Raw genomic sequence first — 18,830 nt, forward strand, 5'->3', positions numbered from 1 at the left:
GGAGGGAACGAACTTCCGGTGGGTGAAATAGCACCCAAAGTTAGTTGAAGTGGGCTTTGATAGCAAGTCCAGTAGTTGGGAAGTATGACCGATGGCGGGCAGACTTCTATAGTGTATGTCCCCAAATTAGCAGGGAGAGACAGAGATTAAGTACACCGGTGTTTAATCATAATGAAATGGAACATGTAGAAAGTGCCAGATTCAATTTTGGCCACTTTGTTGTGCGGACTGGACGGACCATGCAGGTGTTTTTCTTTATCTGCTAACATTTAATATGTTACTATGTATAACTCCTTTTCAAAACAGGATGTAGAAATCAGATCCTTCTTGGAATAGTTATGTAGAAGATCTGATAATAACCGCTTTCTCTCGACCAGCTTTGCTATAATTCTCCATTGCCAGGTCTTATTCTGTTTTAATGGCCCCAGTAGACTGGAATGTCATTTATAGACATGACTAGATAAGGGTGGCTATCTTTATCTGTAGTGGGCCACAAACAAAAATATGTAAATTTATCATATACTGATGCTGTTCATCACCAATAAAAATTCATAAATGTTCTCTCTACGCATACTGACAGTTTCATAGTCCTGTACGACCAAAGTTGGCATCCCTTGAAAGCAGAATATACACAGATCTTGTAAAGAGGCTATAAAAGGGATGGAATTATGTATAAATAATCCCTTCTCAAAAATCAGTGGAAGTAGTATAATAAATTATGCAGTTTGGCAAGAGTTCAAACTTTGTCAGTTAATCAATTAGACAAATTGGCAGGCCTGTGTCTTCCACAGTTAATGCACTTCTCGTCTTTCTATTTATTTATCTCCCCCATGTCCTTGTAAAGAATTGGTATGGAAACTTTACCTTGTTATTAATGTTATTGAACTGTACCCTTTGCAAAGCTTTGTTGATAACTCAATGAATATGAGTGTATTTTATTGTGTAATAGAGCCCCAAATTCCCCATATAGGAACTGAAGAAATTCTGGAGCCCTGCTCCTAGCTGTGTGAGTAGAGTGATATAATGGGGAAGGTCTATATTCCAACATGACTGTTCCCATCTAGGAAACCATAAAATGCTCTGCAAAAAAAAAAAAAAAGCGTACTTAGGGCCCTGTTTACTAAGGCACGTTAGCGTTTTTAACGTGCCTACAATTAGCGTGTGCCCTAACCCTGTAGATGCCTATAGGGATATTGTAGGCGCGTACACGGTTAACGCATGTACATGGTTAATGCGCATTTAAAATGCTAACGCAGCTTAGTAAACAGGGCCCTTAGTTTGCTGTTAAGGAAGCAGGAGGAGTCCTTTTTCTAGGGCACCTAGATCCTGAAGATTCTTATTCTCCCACCCCTAAGGACCTGAAAAAGGAAGTAAGGAGAGGTCTCCCTGTCCACTCAAGTAACCTCTGAAGCCACACATAAAACAGTCTGCTGGGGGGGGGGGGGGTTGACTATGGAAGATTTACCCCCCCCCCCCCCCCCCCATTTACAAAGGCACGCTAGCGGCTGCCGGTGTGGTAACGCCAACACAGCCTATTCAAAGCGAATGGGCTGTGTCGACATTACCGCACGGCTTTATAAAAGGCAGGGGGGTAAATTTTGCAATTACTATACCTCTACACATTTGAGACCAGATTCAGCAAAGGGCACCCAAAGTTAGATACCATTATGGTCTGCACTAAGAATAGTATTCTGTAAACGACACTCCATTCAGAGCACCCGTTACGGAATAGCAGCTTGGTGCAGGTCTTTTGTTAAACTTTAGGCACAAACACTTGTACCTGCCAAAATCTGTCATAAAGGCTGCGTCCAAAGGATTGCAGTTGGTTGCGCAAATCCGAGTATTCTATAACATCACGCCTAAATTCTGGGAACGCCCCAACCCACCTTTGCCCATTCCCCCTTTGGAGTTGTGTGCTATGACATTTAGGTGCACATGTTATACAGTAGGGCATAGCACACTCAAATGCTCAGCACTCACCAAAATCTGTTGCCACCCGTGACCTCAGTGATGACTCGTTTCACATGAACCATCTGCCCACGGCTCACCTGTCTCCTTATCGGTCACATAAACTTTCCTTTAGTTCTTAATTACTCATAATTTAACTTAGGTGCCATTTTACTAAGCTGCGGCAAAAAGTGGTCTGTAGCAGTGTGAGAATGTCTTTTGGGCGCGCGCCGGGCCAGTTTTTGTCACATCCTGGAAAAAGGGCCTTTTTTAAGGGTCTGGAAAATAGACATGTGGCAAAATAAAATCCAGCACACATCCCATTTTTGGCCTGAGACCTTACCGCCACCAGGAAGACTAGGGATGTTGGAGGAGAGGTTGCTTTTGTTAGGCTGGCCATTTTAAGAGATAGGCAGCAGAAAAAGAGCCGACCAGCATAATGCCTATAATCCAAATTTACAAACAAATTAAAAGAATAAAATCTCTCTAACATAGTAATATAGTAGATGACTGCCCAACAAGATAAACTCATAGTATAAGGTATGATACGTGTACATGATCTTCATTTGTCCTTGCCATTTTCAAGGTACAGACCATAGACGTCTGTCCATCACTGGTCTTGTTCTCCGGTTATAGAAGCTGAATCTGTCCAGCCACAATCATGTTTTGCTTGCCCTACATGGCCCTGTTTCACTCTTTTAAGGGCTGTGTCAGGGGTGGAATAAGAACCATTAATAAATAATACATAAAAGGATGTTAGCATAAATCATAAAAGACACAAACATACAACAAACTAACATATTCGATCATAAATGGACATGTAGAAGCTTAAGGTACAGTAAAAAGCCTAATTGTGATACAGAACTGTATAAACATTGAAAATCATAGCACATAAATACTTAAAACAAAGTAAAAAGCCACATTGTAATACTGCAAAACCATATAATCACTAAAGATCATACTTCAAGCAAAACAAAAAGATAATACAAATAGAATCATAAAAACACAATCATAATGAACAAAATGTAAAAGTCCAGGTCATGAGTTTCTGGCAGAATCCCAAAAGTAGCAAGATTCCATGCTATTTAACCCCAGCGATAAGCGTTTGCTTTTCCCAGGTCGACCTTAATAATGGTTTATGGACTTTTCCTCCAGGAATTTGTCCAAACTTTTTTAAACCCTGCTATGATAACCTTTTTTTACCATTTCCTCTGGCAGTGCTGAATGAAAAGATCTTTTCTCCTATGGTTTAAATGTGCCATTATATAACTTCACAGAATGTCCCCTATCTTTGTACTTTTTGAAACAATAGATTTGCATTTACCCATTCCACTCCATTCAGGATACATGTCTATCATATCCCTCCAAGCCAAAGAGCCCTAACCAACCTCTATAGCCTTGCCTCATGTCATTCCATCCCTTTAATCATTTTAGTCGCCCTTCTTTGTACCTTTTCCGGTTTTACTACATCTTTTTTGAGATGCATCAACCAGAATTGCACACTGCTGAAGTCTCACCATACAGTGATAAAGAGGCATTATGATATTCTTGTTTTCTCTCCATTTCATTCCTAATATTTCCTAATATTCTGTTTACTCTTTTGGCCACTGCAGGTTCTAGAATCCAGTGATACTTAAGTACCACAGTTTAGTAAATACCGGGGAATTCCAGCATAATCTTTCCTGTTCTAAACCTGTGCCTGTGCTATTTTTCCATAGTAAATAGCCCCATTGTCTATAAACTGAAGAGGTAGAGTTAAATGCAATGGAATTTTATTTATTTATTGCATTTGTACCCCACATTTTCCCACCTATTTGCAGGCTCAATGTGGCTTACAGAGTGTTGTTATGACAAAGTCATGACAGGATAATGGATACAATCGATGGTAAACTGAAGATGGATGAGGAATTGGAAAATATAGTGTTAGATAGGATAGTTTAGGAGGTGAATTTGTGACTTTAAGGGTTCTTTTTGTAGGCTCTATTGAAGAGATGTGTCTTCAGAGATTTGCGAAAGTTACTTAGATTATCCATGATTTTTAGGGCTGGGGGGTAACCCGTTCCATATCTGTGTACTTCTGTGTTTCCAGTTACATACAAAGGGAAAGTCAAACCTTGACTTCCAGGTGGCACAGGTTTAAGAACTTAGGGGTCCTTTTACTAAGCCACATAAGCGTCTACGCGCACCCAACATGCGCCAAAATTGAGTTACCGCCTGACTACCGCATGGCTGTTGCGGTAATTTCATTTTCAGACGCACGGAACAGACGCACTCCAAGTGGCATTTGATGCACATAGGTCATTACCGCCCAGATTCTTTACTGCTAGGTCAATGGCTGGCGGTAAGGTCTCAGACCCAAAATGGACGCACGGCAATTTTGATTTTGCCGCACGTCTATTTTTGCCCCCCCCCCCCAAAAGGCTTTTTCCACAGGCGCACTGAAAAATGGATTCGTGTGCGCCCAAAACCCGCACCTACGCTACCACAAGCCATTTTTCAGTGCGCTTTTGTAAAAGGACCTCATGGCTACATATTTACTTCCCAAAAAGATAATTTTTTTCATATACAGTACATATGTTTGATTGATGAATTCAAACACAAAAACTCATCAAGGCACCAGTCTGGCTTGCAGACAGAAGCGGAGCGTGTCAGACTGTATGGTAAATTGGATTTCAGAGCTCATGGTGATTAACTGCTGAAGAAACAGACTAGAACTGGTTTTCTTGCAGTAATTCATACATTTCTGTTCAGTTAGAAAATTGTTATGGTATCTGCAACATTTCATCCAATGACTGACCATGCAGGTGTTATTCATCTAAATTCTTCAGAAAGAGACTCCATAAAATTAAATCAAATCTATCAAGGTGTAAAACTCATAATCACTACAGCCTTTATCGGCGAGTCATGAGTTTCATTCTGCATTTGTGCACATCATTGCATGCTTTAATGTTAATTTTTGGAATGGAGAGACTATAATTAAGTTTCTAAGGTCACAGAGCTTTTCCAGTCACTACTACAATTGCTACTACTATGCACCCAGCACTGTGCAAACACATATAAGAGAAACATTCCCTGTCCCACAGAGCTTATTTAGTCAAGACAAACATACATGACAGAGCCTAGAAGAAAGTATTCAAGAGAAGTTGCGAAGATGTACAAGCAACTCCAAAAGGTGACTTTTTAGTCGGGATTTCAGAGAGGGAGCATGACACACTGACGCAGGAAGTTTGTTCTAGGCAAATGGCTTAGTAAGGTCGAAAGAGTGGGGAGCTTAACAATGGAGAAGGACACAGATAACCAGTAGCGTACCAAGGGCATGGTGGTGGGGGCAGTCCAGCCAGGGTGCAAGCAGCAAGGTGGGGTGCACGGAGCAGTCATGCGGCTGTCGGTTCTGCCGGTTCCCTGCCACCACTGATGTTACTTCCTGTTCCAGGGCAGGGGACCAGCAGAGCCGACAGCTGCATGACTGCTCCATGCACCCCCAAGTGGTGAGAATGATGCGTTTCGGGGGGAGGTGGGTGATGCACTTCCAGGGGAGGGGGCCTGATTTGCTTTGGGGGGCAGCGACTTGCCCCAGGTGGCAGCCAACCTTGGTACACTACTGCAGATAACAGAGGCTTGTCAGATGAACAGAGTTCACAAGAACGGGTGTTGGGTTAATGAGGAGCTGCAGAGTGAATGCACTTGTAGGTGAGCAACAGCAGTTTAAAGTGTATGAGGAACCTGTGTAGGGTTACCATATGTCCAGATTTACCCGGACATGTCCTTTTTTGAGAGCATGTTCTGGCAACCGGGTGGGTTTTGACAATCTGCCCATTTGTCCGGATTTCTGGACAAACGGTCAGGCTGGTGGGCGAACGGCCCACCTGCCAGCCTGCCCGTTTGTCCAGAAATCCGGACAAATGGGCAGATTGCTAGGCTCCCCTCCCCTTACTTACTAGTGCCCTGGTGGTCTAGTGACCTCGCGAGACTTCAACTCTCGGTGACCATTTTGAATCGGCGCCAAGGATCACCAACAGGAAGGATGCATGCAGGGCAGCGCTCCGGGCAGGAAAGAGGGGGCTGTTTCCTGCCCCAAAGAGGTCACTAGACCACCAGGGCAGTAGTAAAGTAAGGGGAGGGGAAAATGTGACAGGGGCGGAGCGAGGGTGTGAAAAGGGGCGGAGCATGTGTCCTCCTTTTGGGGGGACAAAATATGGTAACCCTAAACCTGTGGCATAGCCACAGGGGACCATAGGGGCCTGGGCCACCTCAGTTTGGGCTCAGGCCTTCTCCAAAAATGTGGCATCCATGGAATGGCTGGCAGAGTTGCCCAAGTCCCACCAACCGAAGTGGTCCGCAGCCAAGCCTCCTTCCATGTTGTCTTAGCAACAAAGAAGTCAGCGGTGTGCTTCAGCTGCCAACGCCGGGTGCTCCCATGTATGCTAGGTTCAACAGCAGACCTTTAAGTCCCCAGAAAAAGGAGGCCAGATGGAGCCAGTCTGGGTCTTCCTTTCATTGCTTTCAAAAGGAAGTAAAACCAGGGCTGGCTCAAACTGTAACCCGGTCCCTGGTGTCATCTAGGGATGCTGTGTGAAGGACTGTGTGTGTTTAGAAAACAAATGGGGGACAACATTTGGGACACACGCTGATGAATGGGATATGGGGAGAAAGGGTTATATTCAAAGTGAAAGGGAATCATTAGGCCTTGAATCTAAACAGCTTGAGAGAAAAAGTTGAAAGCCAGTGCTTGCTCGGAGCAAAGCACAACAAAAAAGCTGTTTGTGAGAGTGTGTCACAGGAGTATGAAGAATCAAAATAATGAGGCCTGTCAACCGAAGAAAGAGAATTATACTAGCAACTAGGAAAAGATTTTGCAACTAGCGTTTTTTCTTGGAAGAGAGAAACGTCTGTGTACTGCCATGATAAGATCTGGTAACAAATTGTCTGACCTTTGAAGGCAATAAAAAAAAAAAAAACCTAGCACCAGTGTGTCAACTAAATGTGTGTGATGGTAGTTGAGTGTGTGATAATTTAGGGGGACAAAAAGCCTGAGAAGCCCTATGATGAGATTCTGGAGGAACCTGATATAGGATCAGGAATTCTCTTCCCAGACATATACTGTGAGCTAAGTGACTGTTACATTACCTTATGTTATGTTGTGTTATACAAGACTTCTATTCTGCAAATACCTGAACAGTTACTACTACTACCACTACTTAACATTTCTAGAGCGCTACTAGGGTTACGCAGCGCTGTACAAAATACACAAAGAAGGACGGTCCCTGCTCAAAGGAGCTTACAATCTAAAGAACGAAATGTCAAGTTGGGGCAGTCAAGATTTCCTGGGTAGAGGTGTAGAGGTTAGGTGCCGAAGGCGACTTGAAGAGGTGGGCTTTAAGCAGGGATTTGAAGATGGGCAGGGAGGGGGCCTGGTGTGTAGATTACAGTATTTAAAAAAAAGATTGGATAAACCAACAATTCAGGAATTACAATCTCAATACCCAACACAATCTTATTTATCAGTTATACATATTTGTTAAATAACAAAGTTTTTAAAGTATTTCTAAATACAAAATAATCGTAAGCACACAAATCTGAAAAGGCAAAGCATTCCATATTATTTAATGGTTAGATATTGCAGTGCTAGTTAATGGTTACACTATGTATGTTTTCATGATGTAGCACTGTAATTGCAGTTTTAGTTTCTACAATTCATAAATTGAGTTATATATATACAAGAAGTTGAGATATGTAAGAGGGAAGATGGGGAGGGGGGAGAAAATGGAAGAAAAGTTTGATGGTAGACAGTTTCTTTCTGTTTAAGAAGATCACACATCTGCATTTTGTATTCTATATTTGCTTGTTAATTGGAAATGTGTTTTTTATTTACTATCAATAAAAACGTTGGAAACTAAAACTACTTGATAGCGAAGTGAAGAATTAAACATTGTTTGCAATGTAATATGTTTTACTGATGGAAAGCATAATAGCATCTGGGGGGGGGGGGTTGAAATTTCACATGAAAAGTGTTTTGAATAGATTAAAAACTAAGTAATTTGGGGACGATTTAGAAAGGGACACAAAAGTATTTTACCAGTGAGGATAATCATAGGTTAAGTTTCCACCAATTAATGAGATTATACCAAGTAATCCTGGTTTAAAGATAGATTTATGTATAGTAAGTTAACAGAATAATATGGGAGAAGCAAGCTGGTGACTAGATTTCAGAAATGACCTCAGAATCCAAACGCCCACCACAAAAAAGATGGTAAGAAAGATGGTACCACTTCAGTGATAAGTGACTTTCTTTTTTTAAGAACGCTTGAATTTAGTAAGAAGAAAATAAATTCCCACTTGCTGTTTTGAAGCTGTAATAAGAAAACAAATGGCATGTTTTACTAAAGTACATTAAGCAGGTACCACAAATTAGCAAGCACTGTTATTGTACAAGTGCAGTTATTGTTACCATAGTGGCATGACAGCACGTGCTAATTTAAATTTTTAAGTGCATGCCGTGCTAAGGAGTTGGAATTGGGCAGAGAATGGGCATGAAGAGCACACTGCAGCTAGCACATGCTACTTACTGCACACTGTCACTTACCACCTCCTCAAGGGGAGGCAGTAAGTGCATCCATACTAATTGTAAATAATCTTAATGCACAGTAAAAAAAAAAAAAAAAAAAAACATAGAAACATGACAGCAGATTAAGGCCAACCTGCTTATTTTCAAAAGAGAAGGGCGCCCATGTTCCGACACATGGCCTTCTCCTAAGCCCGGCCAAATCGGTATAATCGAAAGCCGATTTTGGCCAGCTTCAACTGCTTTCCATCACAGGGCCGGCCAAAGTTCAAGGGGGCGTGTCGGCAGTGTACTGAAGGTGGGGCGGGGGCATGATTAAGAGATGGCCGGCCTCGGATAATAATGGAAAAAAGCATTTGGCCGACTTTACTTGGTCCTTTTTTGTCCACGACCAAGCCTTGAAAAGGTGCCCGAACTGACCAGATGACCACCGGAGGGAATCGGGGATCACCTCCCCTTACTCCCCCCAGTGGTCACCAACCCCCTCCCACCCTAAAAAAAATGTTTTAACATTTTTTTGCCAGCCTCTATGCCAGCTTCAAATGTCATACCCAACTCCATCACAGCAGTATGCAGGTCCCAGGAGCAGTTTTAGTGGGTACTGCAGTGCACTTCAGGCAGACGGACCCAGGCCCATCCCCACCTACCTTGTGGTGGTAAATATGAGCCCTCCAAAACCCACCCGAAACCCACTGTACCCACAGGTGCCCCCCTTCATCCCTAAGGGCTATGGTAGTGGTGTACAGTTGTGGGGAGTGGGTGTTGGGGGGGGGGGGGGTTGGGGGCTCATTACACAAGGTAAGGGAGCTATGCACCTGGGATCAATTTGTGAAGTCCACTTCAGTGCCCCCTAGGGTGCCCGGTTGGTGTCCTGGCATGTGAGGGGGACCAGTGCACTACAAATGCTGGCTCCTCCCATGACCAAATGGCTTGGATTTGGCCGGGTTTGAGATGGCCGCCATTAGTTTCCATTATTGGCGAAAACCAATGGCGGCAATCTCTAACACCGGCCGAAATGTTGAGATTTGGCCGGTCCCGACTGTATTATTGAAACAAAAGAGAGCCAGCCATCTTGTTTCAATAATACGGTCGGGTGTGCCACTTTACGGGGCCATCATTAGAGATGGCCGACCCCATTCGATTATGCCCCTCCAAATGACCAATCCACATCATCCACTATCTCCTTCTCTCCCTAAGACACTGGTTCCCAAACCTTGTCCTGGAGGCACCCCAGCCAGTCAGGTTTTCAGGATATCCACAATGAATATTCATGAGAGAGATTTGCATGCACTGCATTGTGGATATCCCAAAAACGTGACAGGCTGGGGTACCTCCAGGACCAGGTTTGGGAACCACTGCCCTAAAAGATCCTACATGTTTGTCCCAATCTTTCTTGAATTCAGATGCCATTCCATGACAGCGCATAAGCAGCGTCTATACCTACACTCTTCACTACCTTTTAAAGGTCTTTTTCAAGAACAGAATGTTTACTATCAAGCGACTCTATCCGGTATGCTTTGTCAAGTAGCTCCCTGAGACAAAGTAGTAAGACTCCTGAGGAAGGCACTTGTAGTGCCGAAACAGAGTACCTTGTAGCAGGGGCATAGTTATGGGGGGTAACGGGGGCCTGGGCCCCCGCAAATTTCATTTGGGCACCTGGTTTGGCTGACGGGGGTTGGGGACCCCCACCAGCAAAGGTATTTGTGAGGGGACAAGGCGAGGCGGTGGGGGGAGGGCGAGGCGGTGGGAGGGCACTCAAAATGTGCCCCCAACCTCGGGCTCTGGCCTCTTCCCACCGTGAGGTCTGGCTACGTCCCTGCCTTGTAGAGTCTTCAATAAATTGAATTTTGGAATTTGATTGTTTCCTGTCTGTCATCGAAGAGCCTGGTTCTGTTCCCACTCCTCCTTTGCTCCTGTGATTACTTGTGGGGCATTGTTTCTTTGCCACTTCGGTGGTCTTGTTGTATTCCATGTATCCACCGTATTTCCTTACTCCTGAGCCTACAACCTTTTAACTTCACCCTACACCCTCTCATTCCAGTCTTCCTTCAGTGGAAAGAGACTTGCCTCCTGTACATTAATGGCAGGCAGATTAACGCTTTAATGCATTTTGCAGTAATCCTTTTTTCCCCATATTAAGCACACATTTGTTCTTTATGCGGTTTTGTAAAAGGGCCTCAGAGAGAGGTAGGAAAAGTGCCTAGAAAGGATTTTGTCACTCTGTGGTTACAATCTATCAAGAAACTTCCAAAATTCCCAAGTAGACAGCAAAGGTCAAACTCTTTCAACATAGAAGAGTTTTGTTCAGCCTGACAGACAAATGTCATTATTTTCAACTGAACAATGCTGGGTGCCAGGGAACATGCCAATTTAGAAACTATTCTGTTTACGTCTAGATCAGGGGTTCTCAACCTAGTCCTCGGGGGAACACCTAGCCAGTCAGGTTTTCAGGATACCCACAATGAATATGTATGAAAGCGATTTTCCAAACAATGGAGGTAGTGCAGGCAAATTTATCTCATGCATATTCATTGTGGATATCTTGAAAACCCGGCTGGCTTGGTGTGTCCTAAGGACTGGGTTGAGAACCCCTGTTCTAGATGATAGCTTTAAAATCCATTTGCATACACAATAATAATAGCTTATAGTGGTAATTGTATCAGTAATTTGAACATGTAAAACAGCTCTTTACACACTCAAGAGAAACCGCTCTTTACACACCCAAGAGACACTTACAAAATGCCTGAGGTATACATTCATAAAAGTAGGCAATCAGAAAACATGCAGTAAGCATTCTTTGAAGAACAGAATGGGTAGAATGGGGGAGAAACAGATATTTATGCTTGTATATTATGCAATATGCACATGTATCCTGATTCCTACCAGTGAAAAAAAGGACCAGCCTTTGCACAAGCAAAACAAAAGCACAAACAGCAAAGGTGATGCAAAAGTCCCAAAGCAAATGGTGCGGTGCAATAATTTATTTTAGATATCAATTATTCTTTGTAGGTATCAATGGCACAGATATCAATGACTAAACATGAGATGTGTGGGATAAACATAAAGGAATCCTGTTCAGAAGGAATGGATCCTAAGGAGCTTAGCCGAGATTGGGTGGCAGAGACGGTAGCGGGAGGCGGAGATGGTGCTGGGCAGACTTATACGGTCTGTGCCAGAGCCGGTGGTGAGAGGAGGGACTGGTGGGAAGGCTGGGATAGTGCTGGGCAGACTTATACGGTCTGTGCCAGAACCGGTGGTGGGAGGCGGGGCTGGTGGTTGGGAGGCGGGGATAGTGCTGGGCAGACTTATACGGTCTTTGCCCTGAAAAGGACAGATACACATCAAGGTAAGGTATACACAAAAAGTAGCACATATGAGTTTATCTTGTTGTGCAGACTGGATGGACCGTGCAGGTCTTTTTCTGCCGTCATCTACTATGTTACTATGTTACTATGTTTCGGCTGCAAGGCCTGCCTCAGGAGTCAATACCAACTGTCTCACTTGTTTAAAATACAAAAATGAATGCACCAAAGGAGCACACTGTATTTTATTTATTTAGATTTTGCTCACACCTTTTTCAGTAGTAGCTTGAGGTGAGTTACATTCAGGTGCACTGGATATTTCTCCGTCCCAGGAGGGCTCACAATCTAAGTTTTGTACCTGAGGCAATGGAGGGTTAAGCGACTTGCTCTGTGCATTTTGTCTAGCAAAAAAGGTGCCGTTACTCAAATGCCAAGACACCTTTCAGGTTTGTAGTGATCATTTAGGGACCCACCCCACAATAGCCAGGCCCCCTGCAACCAGACACAGAATCTATGACAAGGAAGAATTTGTATGTAGAACCTGAGCTCTTTCATTAAAATATGAGAACCATGGGTCAATTTTAGCAGACAGTGGAAAAGGTGCCAGTACTCAGTACCCCCTCAAAAAAAAAAGCCCTGGACTTGCCCAAGATCACATGGAGCAGCAACAGGATTTGAACTGGCCACCTCTGGATTGCAAGACCTACTCTAACCACTAGGCCACTCCTCCACTCCTATGTAGTCTATGTTATTGTAGTGCTGTTAGCATTGTATCAAAGTAGAAAAAACAGACAGTGACTAAATTTGATGTTTCTCCCTTATATGGTAGGGAAGCCCCACCCAGCACATCCCAGGATGCACTGGGCAGGGCATCACCATTTTGTAGGGGGTGCTAGAAGAGGAGGGGGTACTGCTCCCTCCTCCTACAACGAGGTAAGGAGGGGTGTTTGAGGACTGCTAGACAACAGGACGGGTGGGTGGTGGGTTTGGCAGCCTACTTGGCCCACCAGGGATTTTGTTTTGGGTGTGGGAGGGGGTAGGGAGGCTGGAGATCCACTGGACCCCCAGTCCCCTGCCTTCATACCAGGGAGGGTCAGGGGGCTGGAGATCCATTGGACCTCCACCCCCATGTCACCATCTGGGGGGGCACTTATGATGACGGGGGTCCAGTGGACCCCCAGGACACAATGGCAGCCTGGAATGACTGACAGCCTGGGCTGTCTGACTCTAACAGGAGGGGGTGTGGGGACGGGAACAGAATCTTAACCAGCTCTGAGCTGGTTTAGGGTTAAGGCACTATTCTGCCCCTATGATCAGAGTGCTGTGCTCTAATCATAGGGGCGGAATACCGCAGCTCTCATTTAAATAGAATTTAAATTAACTCTGTGGTGTTCCTGCGCTCTTGCACCGAACACCCTTTGATCATGGGCGTTGTGTAAATGCGGGCGCTAGTCCGGCACTAGTGGCCTCTAGCACCCACATTTATTGTTGATTATCTGGGCCTCAGTGCCTTGGTTGTTCATGCCACTGTTTATGTTGTTTTGTCCCTTTCAGTGTCTTGGGATCTTCATGTCACTGTTGATGCCATTTTGCCCCTTACTGGTGCCTTGTGACATTGCTATCACTTAACATAGTAACATAGTAGATGACGGCAGAAAAAGACCTGCACGGTCCATCCAGTCTGCCCAACGAGAAACCTATAAGTGTATACCTTACCTTGAATTTGTACCTGTCCCCTTCAGGGCACAGACCATACAAGTCTGCCCAGCCCAACCACCAGTCCCGCCTCCCATCAGCGGCTCTGGTACAGACCGTATAAGTCTGCCCTCCCCTATCCTCGCCTCCCAACCACCTCCCCCTCTTCCCCCCAACTGCTCCGCCACCCAATTTCAGCTAAGCTACTGAGGATCCATTCCTTCTGCACAGTATTCCTCTATGCATATCCCATGCATGTTTGAACTCCGTTACCGTTTTCATCTCCACCACCTCCCGCGGGAGGGCATTCCAAGCGTCCACCACCCTCTCTGTGAAGAAATACTTCCTGACATCTTTTCTGAGTCTGCCCCCCTTCAATCTCATTTCATGTCCTCTCGTTCTACCGGCACTTTTGATGCTTCTCTTCCCATCTCCTTTTGCCGGGGCTCTTTATGCTACTGATAGTGTTGCTTTGCCTCTTTCTTGGGTGTTGAGATCATTACTGCGTCTGTTTTGGGATCTGGCAGTGCCTGGGGCATTGATGCCGCTTCAGGTGTTGTTTTAGCACTCCAGTGCCTTTAGCTGCTCGTGTCCCTTTCTTAATGCTTTGAGGTTTTATGCCAGTGTTCAGCCATTTTGCCCCTCATACCATTTTGTCCTTGCATTTGTTTGATGTTCATTCTTTATAAATGGTTAGCCATATAGAGCCTGCTATGTTGGGAATATGTGGGATATAAATGTTCTAAATAAATAAATGTTATGTTGTGAGTCATCCTTGCCACTGTGTCCACTCTTAATGTTTAGGGTGGCACTGCCTCTGATGCCAGTACCTGCATGCAAGCTGTATACAACTTGGATGGAAACCTCCAGTGCTGAAGCCAAAAATAGGAAGAATGACTTCCCTCAAATGACTTTCATGGAAAGCAAAGTAAATTAAAATAAATACCTTGGAAACAAAATGAATGAAATGACAGAAGAGAGCAAAACAGAATTAACATTTTTCCGTGTACATCCCTAGTCCAATTCTGTCTTCTTCTGTATTAGGTACTGATTCAGCATCACTTTCTGTCAATGGGATGGTTTCAGTTCAAATTATTTTGCACTGATAGGATGAAGAGAATATGTAAGTTACAAAGCCAGTACAAGAATAGTTTGTCAGTCCAATTACAGTATGTCCGTTTCTAGTGTATTTAAAAGTTGTAATGAATATTTCTATTGCGTAATGAAATCACATTTCATATTTTCATTTTTGTGTGTGTGTGTGGTTTTTAGTAGTTAAATGCATAAAGTGCTAGATTGATAACACTGGAAAGCCTAAAGTCTCCCATGTATCCAAAGAGCAGACTTAGCATAGGAAGTGGTAATGCAACCCTCCCATGTTATCTTGAGCTGCCAATATGTAAACCTTGCACTGGGGGTCGACATTAATATATTTTATATAGCCATTCTATACAGTGGTGCTGAATAATCAGATACAATATGTTCCTTCCCTAAAGAGCTTACAGTCTAACAGAGCAATTATGAACACTGGCACCTACTGGTATGTACCGCTTATGCACGTCACGTTAATCGGCAAGCGCCTACATGCACTAGGTGCTATTTTGCAAGGTACTGCCTAAGCACCATGTGCCTAACTGCAAAGGGGGCGTATATGTGGGCAATGTGGGCAGGCCACGGGCGTGTCTCCCAGTTACACACATAATTTAGAGAATACTATACATTATCAAATACAAATCAACTTACGCATTCAATTTTTCCTATATAAGCACACAATTGTGGAATGCACTTCCAAAAGCCTTAAAAACTATATACGACCACCTACACTTCCAGAGAACACTAAAAACTTATTTGTTCAAAAAGGCATACCCTACCAACCCAACATAAAAGCCTGACCGCTGCAACACAACAAAACCAAAATACGGTATGGACACAATATTATCAAAATACACCATGGACACAACACAACTCTTCTGTGTACGACGCCCCTATGTGGCTATACCACATGAACCTTATCTTATCTCTACATCACTCTGTATTTGTTTACACCGGAGTCTGCAATCACTCCTCTGGCACTATGTAATGAGCCTGCAAATAGGTGGGAAAATGTGGGATACAAATGAAACAAAATAAATAAATAAAATTACATGCATCAGTTGCCATTACATGCATCAGTTGCCACTCTTAGGTGTGCAACTTACACCTGCCATTGACACGGCATAAGAGGGTGAACCTAAACATAGGTGTGACGATACTGACATCACGCTAGTATTCTGTAGTGGAATATTGGTGCCAAGATGGCGTTGTAGAATTTGACGCCTAAACTCAGGTACCAGTTTATAGAATTGCCCTGTAAGTGAATAGCTTAGGCCTGTGGTTCCCAAACCTGGACCTGGAGGCACCCCAGTCAGTCAGGTTTTCAGGATATCCACAATGAATATTCATGAGAGAGATTTGCATGCCCTGCCTCCACTGCATGCAGATCTCTCTCATGAGTATTCATTTGGGTATCCTGAAATCCTAACTGCCTGTGGTGCCTCCAGGTCCAGGGTTTGGGAACCACTGGCTTAGATGATGGAAGATAAACTGGCTGATATTCAGCCTGCAGGAGGGAGAACAGCTAAGTGCAGTGATCAACACTGAGCCCGATTATTCGATGCTGGGCCGTTTTCAGTGGCTGGCATTGAATATTCAGAGTTTTTTGTCCAGCTTAAACTTAACTGCCAGGTTTATATTCAGCACTGGCTAGTTAAGGTTAAAGAGGCAAAAGACAGGACTGCTGTTTAGGTGGTCCAATTTGGCTGCTATACTTAGCCGTCGAAGCACTGAATGTTTGTGGCTAGCCGGTTAGCCGCTACAGTGTAATCCGCTTAAGTGCAAGGGTCTGGGACCAAAGAAATACATGCAGTTAACCGGAGCGTGCACTTAACCGTTGTGACCCAAAGAAGCTTGACATCTGATAAACATATGTACAGTACTGTTTATTATTTATTTTGTTTGTTTGTTTCATTTGTATCCCACATTATCCCACCTCTTTATACGTACAGTATACAGTCTCTGTTAACTGAGGTTAGGCTTACTTGAAGTAATCAGTCATAGTCCTCTGTACACTCTTCTGTCTGTGAGTTCCATAGACTACGTCTGCCAGACGGTAAAAACTGTCATAGCACTGACATCCAGTGGCCTCCAGATAGGCCCGCACGGTTTTGAGACTCTCCAGCGCTCTTGCAAAAGTGACAGGAGGTTGTTGAATTTCGTCAGCATGTGCCTCGCTGCTCATTTCATCATCAGCCAGTGCCTGCGTGTAGGCGCATATCTCAAGATCAGTGCTGTTGTCAGCTGTTTGTAGATCATAATCAACAGCTACGTAGTGATGAAACTCCTTTTCAGTAACACCGGCTAGGATGTCAATAGCCTGTTCATCTGACGCGTTTGCAACAGCTGCATCTGTTTCGTCCCTCTCCACATCCTTAACAAACCTTGCCTGCTTGTAGCAGTTCACAATGGTTGCCTGTGTAACATGATTCCAGGCTTCTTTCTGCATATGTAGGGAATCCAACAGTGATAGATTACGAGCCAGTTCAACAGCACATTTATCCTTGCCAGTCTGGTCATCCATAATGCTCATCAGACGACGTAGCACAAGAGCCCGATAATGTTGATTGAAATTGGCTATTATGCCCTGATCCATAGGTTGGATCAGAGAGGTAGTGTTTGGTGGCAGGAAGACCACCTTGACGTTAGACAGCCTGACATCATCACTGTGTGCAGCACAATTATCACAAAGTAACAAAATCTGACGCTTTTGTGCCCGCATTCTAGTGTCTAACTTCTTTAGCCACTGCTTCCAAATTTCCCCAGTCATCCATGAATTTGCACTAGCATCGTATGACACAGGAAGTCACTTAACATTCTTGAAGCAACGGGGCTGTTTGCTTTTTCCAGTGATGAGTGGTTCCAACTTCTCACTCCCATCCATATTGTAGCAAAGAAGGATCATCAGTCAGTCCTTCGACGTTTTACTTCCTGTAGTTTCTGCTTCTTTGAATGCAAGTGTTCCATCAGAAATTGCTTGCCAGTAGAGACCGTTTTCGTCAGCATTGAAAATGTCACAAGGTGCAAACTCATTCAAGATGATAGGAAGAACTGAAACAACCCAATTTTCAGCACCAAAGTCATCAGCGACTTCTTTTTTAACCATGCTGTTTCTTGAATTTTTTGTTCCTCTCCTTCCATCTTTCCAACCATCCAACAGTGGCTTTGAATTCTGTTAGTCCAAGACTTTCAGCTAGCTGATTAGCTTTCTCTACAAGCAGTGGACCACTGACAGGAAACTGTCAGCTCCTGACTTGAGAACCACCGAAGAAGAGCATCTTCTACCTCCTCAGCTTTTCCCGCCCGTTTTCGTTTCCTGTGTGGATTTGTATTGTTTTGCCAGTCTTCCAGAAGCTGATCTTTCTCCTTCAAGATACGTGAAATTTTGACTGGGATTGACACCATATTCTTTAGCAATAGATGCTTGATTTTGTTTGTTTTCTAATTTTTTAAGACCTTCTATTCATTCAGCCAGTGTTAAAGCCTTACAGTTGCGCAACGACAACGACGACTCCAGTGTACACTCTATCAACATTCTTTCGCTTATTCTGTCTGTGGCAGTTAACCAACGAGATTTCAAATTTACCGCCCCTTTGTCACATGCCAATCGGCTTCCATATTCTGTGCGCGCGCTTATGCGAAGTCTTTCTTGCAGAGGAGCGGTCTTAAACCATGCATATAAGCGAATCTTGCACTTATCATTGGTGCGCTAAACCAAAGTTTGTCCCCATAGAAATTTATGGCACCAAAAATGAAGTACGACATGCAGTTAAACAGAGCATGCGTTTATCCGACGTGCACTTAAATGGAGTGCACTGTATATGCTAAGCATTAATATTCAGCAGAGATAACCCAGCTATCCCGCACTGAATATTAGCACTTAGCCAGCTAAGTGCTTTTTAACCAGCCAGGAGCCATTCCTGGCCAGATAATACCACTGAATGTCTGCCAGAAAGTGGCTTGCCCTGATGCAGGATTTGAACTCTGGTTTCATTTGTTCTCAATCTATTCCTGAAATCACTGTGCTACTTCCATTCTCTCTACCTCTCTGAATGATGAGTAATACAATCTGAATGCAATGTTTGGCCTCCCTTCTGAGACTGCCAGCCATGGTTAATGCTAAATTGTACTGGTAGTTTTAGGGGCTGATTACCATTACTGTGTGCTACCACCACCGGCCTCACAATTTTCAACCAGGTCGATTAATTAAAAAAAACCACACAGTAACCCAC

The 18,830-nt window shown here is 43.9% G+C and overlaps 1 protein-coding gene across 1 annotated transcript in view; it reads left to right on the plus strand.

The window, feature by feature from the left end:
* GSG1L (GSG1 like) overlaps nt 1–18,830 on the plus strand; it is a 244,806-nt gene that overhangs the window by 190,666 nt on the left and 35,310 nt on the right. The window lies entirely within an intron of this gene.

This window comes from Microcaecilia unicolor, chromosome 8 (genome assembly GCF_901765095.1).
Source record: "Microcaecilia unicolor chromosome 8, aMicUni1.1, whole genome shotgun sequence".
Lineage (NCBI taxonomy): Eukaryota > Metazoa > Chordata > Amphibia > Gymnophiona > Siphonopidae > Microcaecilia > Microcaecilia unicolor.